The sequence below is a fragment of the Aquarana catesbeiana genome, linkage group LG04 (assembly GCF_042186555.1).
Source record: "Aquarana catesbeiana isolate 2022-GZ linkage group LG04, ASM4218655v1, whole genome shotgun sequence".
Lineage (NCBI taxonomy): Eukaryota > Metazoa > Chordata > Amphibia > Anura > Ranidae > Aquarana > Aquarana catesbeiana.
The window spans coordinates 180,705,977-180,718,775 of NC_133327.1; the positions used below are offsets into that span (position 1 = coordinate 180,705,977).

General features: G+C 43.6%; 1 protein-coding gene across 1 annotated transcript in view; it reads right to left on the reverse strand.

Moving 5' to 3' along the window:
• CCDC195 (coiled-coil domain containing 195) overlaps positions 1-12,799 on the reverse strand; it is a 64,819-nt gene that overhangs the window by 10,656 nt on the left and 41,364 nt on the right. The gene's annotated exons all lie outside the window — the stretch shown is intronic.

Genomic DNA, 12,799 nt, shown 5'->3' on the forward strand with positions numbered 1-12,799 from the left:
TAGGTGTAGTCCTAGACTCTGAACTCTCCTTCAAGCAACACATCCAATCACTGTCCAAATCCTGCCGCCTCAACCTCCGCAACATCTCCAAAATACGCCCCTTTCTAACCAATGACACAACAAAGCTCTTAATTCACTCGCTGGTCATCTCTCGCCTCGACTACTGCAACTCCCTTCTCATTGGCTTACCTCTACATAGACTATCACCTCTTCAATCCATCATGAATGCCGCTGCCAGACTCATCCACCTTACCAATCGCTCTGTGTCTGCCACTCCTCTCTGTCAATCCCTCCACTGGCTTCCGCTCGGCCAATGAATTAAAGCGGGGTCCACCTATCTATCGTTTTTTTTTTTTTGAGTTCATTCACAAACTTTTCTTCTCAGCATACTCACATATTGTGTGTAATATGTCCGCCTGTGTCAGATTTCATCGGAAAGAATAACTTATATTATTCACTGCAGGCGGTTTCCATCTTCATTGTGGGCATTTGAAGCCCACAAGCATTTATTTCCTGGATGTGGTGAATGCTGTGCTCCCAGCATTCACCGCTCGTTCCCGCACATGCTCAGTGGCATCCTGGGAAGCCTGAGACTAGCTCCCAGGAGTCTGGGAGAGGCTAGAAACACGCCTACTCCCACGGGAGGAGAACCAGGAAGTGCAAAGAAGAATAGACAAATAAAAGGTAATTACGGCGATTGAAATTTTTTTAAACGACATGTCAGCATCTAGGCAAGGAAGAGAATACATACAGATATTGTTCAAAATTTGGGTGGAACCCCGCTTTAAATTCAAAATTCTAACAACTACGTACAAAGCCATCCACAATTTCGCCCCCAGCTACATCACTAGCTTAGTCTCTAAATACCAACCCACTCGCTCTCTTCATTCCTCTCAAGACCTCCTGCTCTCTAGCTCCCTTGTCACCTCCTCCCATGCTCACCTCCAGGCCTTCTCCAAAGCCTCTCCAATCCTATGGAATGCCCTACCCCAATCTGTCCGCTTATCTCCTACTTTAATAGCGTTCAGAAGATCCCTGAAAACCCTTCTCTTCAGAGAAGCCTATCCTACCCACACCTAACAACTGTATTTTCATTTTTTTTTCCATCAGCTCATCCCCCACAGTTATTACCTTTTGTTTCCACTTGACCCTCCCTTCTAGATTGTAAGCTCTATCGAGCAGGGCCCTCTGATCCCTCCTGTATTGATTTGTATTGTAAGTGTACTGTCTGCCCCATGTTGTAAAGCGTTGCGCAAACTGTTGGCGCTATATAAATCCTGTATAATAATAATAATAATAATAATAATCTATGCCTTCCCTCCCCTGAAATTTTAATCTGTTCTGCAAGTTCAAGATGGAAGGCATTCCAGTGATCCTCAAAGGCCCAAACTGGCACAGGCAAATGTGACTTTGACCTGATGGGACTCATGGCAGATGCTTTGAGGGACTAGGGTTTTTTCTGAATCAATGTTTAATATGATGCTAAAAGCTAGGAGACCCATTTGCTGCAAGGTCTACCACTGCGAATCGTAGGAGGAAAGAAGCTTTCACCCCAGAAAATATTCTGTGGGACAAATCCTGATGTTTTTGCAGTCAAGCCTGGATCAAAATTTGGCCCTGAGTATCATCAAGGGGAAAATCTAGGTGCTTGTGATCTTGTTTCAAAGACTACTATACAACAATTCACTGAATAGGACCTTTGTGCAGAGTGTCTCCCATATGGCTTCTTCTATGCGTTAATCCATCACTTGGATTTTGAATATGATTTTCTTGACCTATCTTGGTTTTCTTAACCTTAATCGTAATCAGTTATAATACCACTTTACACACCTACTCACAAATTTGCTTTTCTTGTTGCCATCATCTCTGAAAAGCATGCCCTGTACACACAATAGGATTTTCCGATGGAAAATGTGTGATGGGACCTTGTTGTCAGAAATTCCGACCGTGTGTGGGCTCCATCACACATTTTCCATAGGAATTTCGGACACACAAAGTTTGAGAGCTTGCTATAAAATTTTCCGACAACAAAATCCGTTGTCGGAGATTCCGATCGTGTGTACACAAATGCGACGCACAAAGTGCCATGCATGCTCAGAATAAATTAAGAAACGAAAGTGTAATGGAAATTTGTAAGTTCTATATATAATTGTATTCTATTTTGTATGTATTACACACTACCCTCACTGTGCACACAGCACTAATAATGTTTTCAGTACATGTTTACATTCTTTCGAGTCCTGATTAGAATTAGCCTGCCTATGCAACGCCCCTTGTTACCATAAACATACAATTGTAATATTAATGTGATACCTACGTAATCATGTGTATAAAAACCTTCAATTGCGTCATAATAAAGGAGAACAGTTATTTGGAAAGATGCTGAGCGTATCTTTTGTGTCTGTTCCCTACTGCAGTAGTTATTATTAATTTGGAACCACTAATCAATATGAGGATAGGAGTTGCCTATCATCAATTTAACCGAGTCAGAAAACTATTGGCTACTGCCCTGTTTATAGTCCCGATGTACGTGTTTTACATCACCGTGTTCAGAACGATCAGATTTTCCGACAACTTTGTGTGACCGTGTGTATGCAAGACAAGTTTGAGCCAACATCCGTCGGAAAAAATCCATGGATTTTGTTGTCGGAATGTCCGATCAATGTCCGACTGTGTGTACAGGGCATAACACCTAAGTCCTGGAGCGCTCTTTTCTTCCTAAGGTGGTTTCAGCCTTTCACCTCAACAAGTATATCAGAATGAGATCTTCCTTTGTTGTCTGGATGTAGTTTGAGCTGTGCATGTCTACCTTGCAGCCATTGCTTCTATTAGAAATACTGACTCTCTCTTTATCATCTTTGATAGTCTCCACAAAGAGGAACCAACTTTTTGTTCTACCATCCGTCATTTCTCAGTGGTTCAGACAGATCATCATTCAAGCTTATGACCTTAAGGATTGGATGACACCCTTTCTTGGTACACTTTACTGGGTCTTTGCTTCTCTGGATTTTCAGCATCAGGCAAAGTTTTCCCAGATTTGCAAGACTGCCACTTTGTCTTCTGTTCACACGTTCTTTTACCAGGTGGATGTTCAGGTCTCATCTAATGCCAACTTCAGGCTCAAGGTTATTCCACTACTGCTTTGTTACATAACTAAGGCAGGGAATGGGAGAGGTTATACTAGGGTGGTCAATGGAGTAGTATACCACAAATGTCTTTGAATCTCTTGCATCTCAATGAACTTCAAGAAAAGGATTTTTCAGTGGGACAAAAATACAGTTTTGCTGTGAAGTTACTGATTTTTTCATTGGCAGAGTTTACACCAAAGCAAACCCTCTCAGTTTTGCTATCTGAGCTGCTTTATTTAGAGGATTTTAAAGGAGGTGTATCTAATTTATTTTAGTTTTTAATTTTAGATTTGTTTTATTTTATTTAATGTTCTTCATAGTTGCACATTTTTCATGTTTTGATGTGTATCTGATTTTTATTTGCTTGCTATTGTTTTAATTGTTTTATTTACTTTCTTCTTTCTCAGTTTTTTTTTTTGCTTTCTGTGAAAAAAGTTAAGTAATGAGGCGCCATTGGGAATAAGAACATGTCCAAGCTATTAAGGTATAGGGGAAAGCACTGCTGCCATCAGAGAATCCAGGAGCCATCCACTCTCTGATGCTTGACAGTACCCTAACCTTGCAAAGACTGCAGAAGGACACAAAAGATAAATAGCACATGTACAAATTATCTTGCTAATGCATTAAATCTTTAGCTGAGATCTGATGTACTTGTTTTGTTTCGCTATTTATTTTAACCTCCTAAGCGGTATTCGCGAGTGTGGCTCGGGGTGAATTTTCCATACCAAAAGCGGTAACCCCGGGCCACACTCAGAATCGCATCGCAAGATCCAGGCAAAGTTACTTACCTTGTCCCCAGGATCCTGCGATGTCTCCCCGCTGTGTGTGTGAGCTGTGTCCTCTGCTCGATCTATCACAGGCTCCATTCCCTGCGAGCGTCGTAACGCATGGGGACGCAGCCCAGGGCCAAATTCAAAAAGTGAAAAACATATAACACATACAGTACACTCTTACAGATTACATTACTGTATCAAATTATTTCACTTCCCTTTTGTCACTAATGCTTTGTCCAGTGCCCTGCATGCAGGTTTATAATATATATATACTGTTCTTTCTGCCTGGAAACTTGAGATTGTCCATAGCAACCAAAAAGTGTCCCTTTATGTCAAAAGCGTTTTAGACCAGCTAGTAAATTAGATTTACTTACAGAATTGAGCAATAGTGATTCATGGGAAATCCGTCATCAAACACTGAAAAGTAATGACAGCTACAATTCTGCAACTGAGCAAATTTGTGTTTTTGATTTGATTACATTATTGAATAAATTTTATTTCCATTATATTATTATTTGTTATAATTACTTATAGTTATTTATTATATTATAATTTATGATTTAGTGTTTCAAACGTTATCATACTACTAGACTCTTGTTTGGACAGATTTAAGTGAGTTATTCCTAAGAATTACAGGCCTACAATAGAAAATGTCAAATTTCCATGCAAAACAATGTACTGCTTTCAGAATGAAAAATCTGACATAATCATACTGCCAGGGAGGTTAATATATCCCCTAATCACTGCAAAAGGCTCTGTCACGGAACGCCCCACACTCCGCTTGAGTGCTTCCTCTCATATACCGCTTCCTAAGTTCTGGAACACGAGTCCAATGGATCTGGCCATAGGAACCCCAAGAACTAGACAACACCAGTCTTGGAGTACATCAGAACTACCTTTATTTTGAGATCTCACAGACCTTTATACAGCAGGGATGACTCAAAGCTAACCTAATTAACATGAGCTAATTTACTACAAAATGTACCCAGACCAGATGACAGTCTTGTGGGCACCGAGCTTCACACATTAATACAATTAACAATACAAACAACAATCTCCCCCCTCCTCAGCCTAGACCATTCGTCTATTAGCCAGGGCTGGTGGCTAATGTGATCAGCTCTCTCAATTAACATAAACACATGTTGATAACACCAGCATCTCCTCACAGGATGTGTCCCAGCAGAATGAATCAGTCTTATCAGCAGGGGGCTGCTGGAGGAATCCCCCCTCCCTCTGCAGGGACACAAATATACAGTAAGGAGTCCCCATACAATATATACATGACTGAGTCCGATTAATACAGTTCAGACTGGATTTCTCATTCACCTCAAATGCTAGGGCCCATAATCGGTGGGCAACAGGCTTGCACACAGTCCTCTCCAACAGCCTCCGCTCTGGCCATGCCCGTGACATTTCTCCCCTTTCGGCAGGAGACTAACACAGGAGGAGACCCCAGACGGGTTGACTCCGAAGTTAGTAAACAGCTCCAGTCCTCTACTGCCTGTACCCACACAGTACCCCAAACAAATCATCCCAAACAGTGCATTACTCACCCAGCCATCCTCTGCCTCTCTCAGAGAACATATCTGCCGCTGGAGAGAAGACAGGGTGACTGGGCTCACTCTGTCATGCTGTTGGGGATCGGGGCCCACTGCCCAGCATCCCTGGAGTATACAGGTGGAGACTGAAGTTCCATCCACCTTCACAGGAAATCCATCCTCTGTTAGTTGAGGGCAGAGTCCAGCAGTCCTCGGCCCTGTTGCCAGCCCTTCTGCTGGAAACCCCACACCATCTGTTCCGGCTAACTGTTGGAGAGGGAGGCCGACTGCCCCGCCTCCCTGGAACTCTGTAGTTGTTGCCGGTGCTGGGCAGAGGTTGGTAGCACTCTGCCCTGTTGCCAGCACTTCTGCTGGGGACTCCGCATCCTCTGCTCCGGCTAACTGTTGGGGCAGGCAGCTGGCTTCCTCCACTCCCAAACTGTGTAGCTGCCATTGGGGAGGTGAGCCGGCTGCTTCCTTTTCCATTCCCTCATCTGGCTGCTGGGACGACATGTCGATGGTACTGTCTCCCAGGTACACGGATCTTTGCTGGGGAGGAAAGCCCACTTCCTCCACCCTGGCCAACTGTTGGGGAGGGACAACACACACCTCCTCTCCCTTCTCCCCCTGTATCTGCTGCTGGGAAGTGATTGCCATCTTCTCACCCTGAGCCTCCACAATTGCTGCAGGTGTGGGGCAGAGGTCTTGGACCCTCTGTCCGGTTGCCAGCACTTCTGCTGGGGGTTTGCTAGGTGGTTCCTCCTCTACAGAAATGTCTATTAAATCCCCAGTCTCTGGAAGTGGTAAAAGTGTGGGACAGAGGTCTTGGACCCTCTGTTCAGTTAGCAGATCTTCAGCTGGAGAAGTTTGTTTTAACTCCATAGATGCTGCTGGCAGAAAATCACATGTCCCTGTCAGTGTTGTGGGAGAAAGGCCGACTACCTCTTCTCTCAGGAAGGCCGAAGCCACTGTTGGTGCTGGGCAGAACACAGTGAACTTTGGCCCTGATAGCAGCTCTTCTGCTGGAGGCTCATCAGGTTGTTCTTCCTCAGCAGAAAAGTCTATCAAATCCCATGTCTCTGCAACTGATGTCGGGGAATAGGGGTTCACCATCTCCTGTCCATGGAACCCAGAAGATGTTATCATTTCTGGACAGAGGTTAGCAGAGCTCTGCCCTGTTGTCAGCACTTCAGGTTTGGGGACGGCAATCTCCGGATTTTCCACTGCCGATTCTCTGGCATGCTGCTGAACTTGTTCTAGCAGTTTCCTGTATGCCCTTTCCAGATGCTGCTCCTTCCTTAGCAAATGGTCCAGATCAGGTTTGAGCTCTGAGACCCCTGCAAGACCGAGCATAGACTCTCTATAGTCTCTCATGTCCTCAAGGTCAGGTTCCCCTTCATCGCCAAACATAAAAAGATCTGTAAGGTTCTCCCACAGCAATCCAGGGCCGCCAAAGTCATATCCCTCCGGAGAGCATTCTGTTGTCTCCCCTATCGATTGTCCAGCTCTATCTCCTGCTGGACCAACCTGTCCAACTCAGTCACCCATTGCTCCTGGGGCTGCTCTCCCAGGAATGCCATCCGCAATGCCCGTTGGTCACTGGCCCGTTGCTCTTGGGTTGGAAAGCACTTGCCCTGTTTTATACCAGCGAGATGGAGGGCTGCAATCCAGAGCTCCACCCGAATCAGCTGCCTGAGCTCCAGGTATTCATCCTCAGACACAGTCCTGGTGTACATTGAAAGGATGATCCGCAGCAGCCCCGGGAATTCTGATGCCAGGTCCATATCTCCGCTGGGGTGACTGAAGTCTGCTATGCTGATCTTGGATCCAGTTGGAGGTTTGGATGTCCCAGACTTCAGACTTCAGGAAGCTATCCCACTGCTGCCACCAATGTCACGGAACGCCCCACACTCCGCTTGAGTGCTTCCGTCATATACCGCTTCCTAAGTTCTGGAACACGAGTCCAATGGATCTGGCCATAGGAACCCCAAGAACTAGACAACACCAGTCTTGGAGTACATCAGAACTACCTTTATTTTGAGATCTCACAGACCTTTATACAGCAGGGATGACTCAAAGCTAACCTAATTAACATGAGCTAATTTACTACAAAATGTACCCAGACCAGATGACAGTCTTGTGGGCACCGAGCTTCACACATTAATACAATTAACAATACAAACAACAATCTCCCCCCTCCTCAGCCTAGACCATTCGTCTATTAGCCAGGGCTGGTGGCTAATGTGATCAGCTCTCTCAATTAACATAAACACATGTTGATAACACCAGCATCTCCTCACAGGATGTGTCCCAGCAGAATGAATCAGTCTTATCAGCAGGGGGCTGCTGGAGGAATCCCCCCTCCCTCTGCAGGGACACAAATATACAGTAAGGAGTCCCCATACAATATATACATGACTGAGTCCGATTAATACAGTTCAGACTGGATTTCTCATTCACCTCAAATGCTAGGGCCCATAATCGGTGGGCAACAGGCTTGCACACAGTCCTCTCCAACAGCCTCCGCTCTGGCCATGCCCGTGACAGGCTCCATTTACCATCTTTATTGTTCCTTGAGGGGTAAGGTCCATGATTGTCAAAAGAAGCTTCCATAACCTATTATGAGCCATAGAAAGCCCATCATACCATTAGAACTACAACGTGTTGTAGACGGGAGATGGGTCAACCCTATTTTGTCTCCCCTATTGACTCTAAAACATTTTGCCAAAGGTGTGAAATTTTGCTCAAATCTGATTTTCACTTAAATGTCAAGGTCTTTCAACGTCACTCATACCTACCTGCAGGTTTAAAAAAACATTAAGGCCGTTCCCATAATTCCATCCTCACAGGTTCTGAAAGGCACATTACACCATTCTAATGCCTCGGTCTTGATTTGAACTGATTAAAAAGGTTGATGCCAACTGAACAACAGCAACATTACCAATATCCCAAAGATGGGCTTATCTACACATAATTTCATTTGCTTAACAGCATTCAATTAACCTTGTTCCGTGAACGTTTCATGTGCAGCACATTGATTTCTTCACAAATGAGGAAACAGTCAACAAAGGGTTAATCTAATATTTTTCAGTGATTAACATTTTCATACGCAGCTGAGCCCTTATTGGCACTTACAGTACATGACACATTTGCTAATGACTTATTATTGTAATATGCAAGTATCACATAAGCACCATAAAGTAATTTAGTTAACAAGAAAATCATTTTTTTCTTGCTTTTGGCCTGAAAATGCTTGCAATTCATACATTTGTATTTCAACTGCCATTTTTTTTTTGCTTGGTTTCACCAGAAATGTATTTAAATAAACAGCATTTTCAAAGAGGAGATAAAATGCCTTCCAAGCTGCTTGCAGTTTCTCACTGGGGGCTTGGAGCTACAGGTGGCACAAATAATCAATTTAACAGTCGCTTAGTTCCACTTCTTCTCCCGCACCATTTAACACTAGAGAATGTTGGTGTTTTTACTGATATTCTGCAATTTTATTTCCTATGTTTCAGAATAGGATCATTGGGTTTCCTAAATCCTTTACTTTTATGACCACCTTTTATGGTATTTTTTTAGATTTTGTCAGTACAGCTTAAACCACTAAACAAGGACAAGTCTTTTTTTTTTTTTTTGTTTGTAACTTGTGTAGAGAGAAATATGTGGGCCGCTGTTTCTGGATTTTTTTTTAGAAATGCTTGTTGCCTGGTTCTCATTGGTATGCAACAGCAAACTATACAAACACCGGATCTGCATACTTGTTTCAGGCCACTGATTTAGGAAGCACTGAAGTCACTAGATCTGTAAGAACAAGCATACTCAGAAGGAAAGGTTAATAATGCAGAAAAAACATACAGCAATAAAAACCCTTTTCCTTTATAATGCCTACATTTTTACAAATTTCTTGTATACTCCTCCTGTCAGAGCAGAACACTTTCCTATCTCCTGCCTGGCTAATGCTCAGACACGCAAAACTCTCATATAATAAAGGTGCTGTCAGGATCACATATAAGACTGTAATGCCGCGTACACACGACTTTACGGCAGACTTTGCCCGGCGGACTTTTCGACGTACTTTACGACGGACTTTCTGAATGAACGGACTTGCCTACACACAATCCACCAAAGTCCGACTAATTCATACGTGATGACGTACGACCTGACTAAAACAAGGAAGTTCATAGCCAGTAGCCAATAACTGCCCTAGAGTGGCTTTTTGTCAGTCGAACTAGCATACAGACGAGCGGACTTTTCGACCGGACTCGATTTCAACGGATTGATTTAAAACATGTTTCAAATCTAAGTCCATCCAACTTTTAAGCAAACAAAGTCTGCTGGAGCCCACACACGATCAAATTGTCCGACGAAATCCAGTACGCCGGACCAAGTCTGCCGTAAAGTCCGCTCGTGTGTACTCGGCATTAGATAGCAGTTTTAGCTCTGAGCTCAGCCAGGAGATGGGTCAACCCCTGTGAGATAGCTCTGACAAGAATACAGCCTCATGCCCACTGGCCTCTTCTGAACAGCTTTTCTCCTGGCAGGAGAAAATCAGCGTAAAAAGCGCGCATAAAGCCATGTTTTTGAAATGCGTTTTGGCGCATCAATCACTTGGACGTTTATTCATTTCAATTGGCCAGAATATTAATTTAGGTGTTGCCGTTTCTTTAGCACATATGAAACAGGTTTCTATGTTTGCGTTCTTGAGCAAAAGTTTCCAGTCCTCACCTGCACTTGTTACTCACTATATATATATGTAAAGATGCAGTCATATGTATATCTTACAGCCATTAATAAATAAGAGCTTGCACTGTTGGCATAAAAATGAACACATAATATAATTTTATATTGAGTAAAACTGTAACAATTCATATGAAATGAATCCACACATGCAGGGATTTACACCAAAGCTTTAGAATGCAAGCTTTCACTCTCCTCAGCATGTCATACCTTATAATGTCTAAAATAAGTGAGAAGAGATTAGATCTTCCAATGTTCTGCACTATGTGAGCTGTGCAGTTAAAGTTATTGTAAAGGATGAAGGTTGTTCTATGCATGAAGATAGAAAACCTTCTCTGTACTGCTTCCCCCACAGCCCCCTTAATGCTCATCCAGGCCCCTCTTGATCCAGCAATGTGCACGGGAGCCTCAGTTGTCCTAGGTCTCTTTCTCCTCATTGGCTGAGACACAGCAGCGGGACCCATTGGCCAGTGAGCCAATGAGGAGAGAGTGCGGGGGGCACGGCTCTATGTGTCTTATGGATCGGGGCTTGGGAGTGAGCACACACCAGTGCCCCCATAGCAAGCTTGCTATTGGGGACACTGTTCAAGAAGAGGAGCCAGGAACACAGGTGGGAAATGGTGCTTCTCTGTGCAAAACCACTGCACAGAGCAGGTATGTTTGTTATTTTATTCGAGAAAAAAAATAAACCTTAGAATCACTTTAAAGCGGGGTTCCTCCCAAATTTTGAACAATATCTGTATGTATTCTCTTCCTTGCCTAGATGCTGACATGCCGTTTAAAAAAATTTAAATCGCTGTAATTACCTTTTATTTTTCTATTCTTCTTTGCACTTCCTGGTTCTCCTCCCGTGGGAGTAGGCGTGATTCTAGCCTCTCCCAGACTCCTGGGAGCTAGTCTCAGGCTTCCCAGGATGCCACTGAGCATGTGCGGGAACGAGCAGTGAATGCGGGGAGCACAGCATTCACCACATCCAGGAAATAAATGCTTGTGGGCTTCAAATGCCCACAATGAAGATGGAAACCGCCTGCAGTGAATAATATAAGTTATTCTTTCCGACGAAATCTGACACAGGCGGACATATTACACACAATATGTGAGTATGTAATGCTGAGAAGAAAAGTTTGTGAATGAACTAAAAAAAAAAAAAAAACGATAGATAGGTGGACCCCCGCTTTAAGCATCACAATATAGATTATGATGATTACCACGAGCCGATTTACTAAAACTGGAGAGTGGAAAATCTGGTGCAGCTGTGCATGGTAGCCAATCAGCTTCTAACTTCAGCTTGTTCAATTAAGCTTTGACAAAAAACCTGGAAGCTGATTGGTTTCTATGCAGGGCTGCACCAAATTTAGCATTCTGCAGTTTTAGTAAATCTCCCCCATAGTGACTTTGTGGTTAGCACTTCTTCCCTGCAGCACTGGAATGCTCTGTGGAGTTTGAATGTTCTGCCTGTGCTTGAGTGGGTTTACTCTGGTTTTCTCCCACACTCCAAAGACATGCTAGTAGGTTAATTAACGTGTGTGTCCTTAGATTGTAAGGTTGGCTATAGATGGTTTGACTCTCGGCCGGTTCAGCAGGAATCCAGCAAGATTGGAACCATTAATGGACATGCTGAATGTACCAAGTTGATCGGTCACCTTGGGTATAACCAGTCTGCTGGATTTGCCTGCGATTATCGCAAGTAGCTGCTATAGCCGCTAGTGATAATCACTGTCTTTTGCTGGCAGGGATGGCTTCCCCCGCCAGGAGAAGACAATTGCTTGGCGGGAAGGATTCCCCTGTCAACACTGTCTGTGTTGATGGGGGAATTGTGCAAATTTCTTTCCTGCAACCGAAATTTGCACCGTCTATGGCCTGCCTAAGCTCCTTGAGGACAGGGACTGATGCAAATATACAGCATATGACCCACTGTGTAATTTGGCACTATATACAGTAAATGCGTGCAATAAATAAATATATTGGATGGCAATGTCACATCATTTTTTAAGTGTCAGATATTGAGCCTTGTTTTAGCTCCATTACCTATAGAAGAAATGCAACTAAAGGACTTGTTTGATCAGAGGTAGTGATTTCAACAGATCTTCTCAATTTCTCAGTTTCTATTGTAGTTCTTATTTATACACCTACAGGTAATATGGCAATAATTCTGCAGCTGCAGTGAGATAAATAACTAAATGATAGCTGGATAAAATAAGCCATGAATCAGCTATGATGGTGAGATGTGCAAACAAAATTTCACCACTAAACAATGGGAATGAGCTTAGGTGTGTGTGAATCCAAGGTCTGAGTGATCCCACCAGGAAACTATGATCTGAACTTGGCCAGTCATAACAGACTGAGGTATTCTGCACCCTGCAGCCCCATGTATACAAGCCCCTGTATAAATGTGGCTGTAGGCCGGGGCATGCCTCAGCTGCTTATGATTGGCAAAGTACAGATGACAGCTTCCTGGTGGGATCAAGCAAGGCTTGCTTTATTACCATGAACACTTGGATCAGCCTAGCATGCATAGTGACATAAGAGAGGTCACATACACACCTCTCACCTTTTGACCCTCTGAAAAAAAACTAATCTGCTGTTTCCTAGTTCCCATCAGAGTTCTTATATCCATATA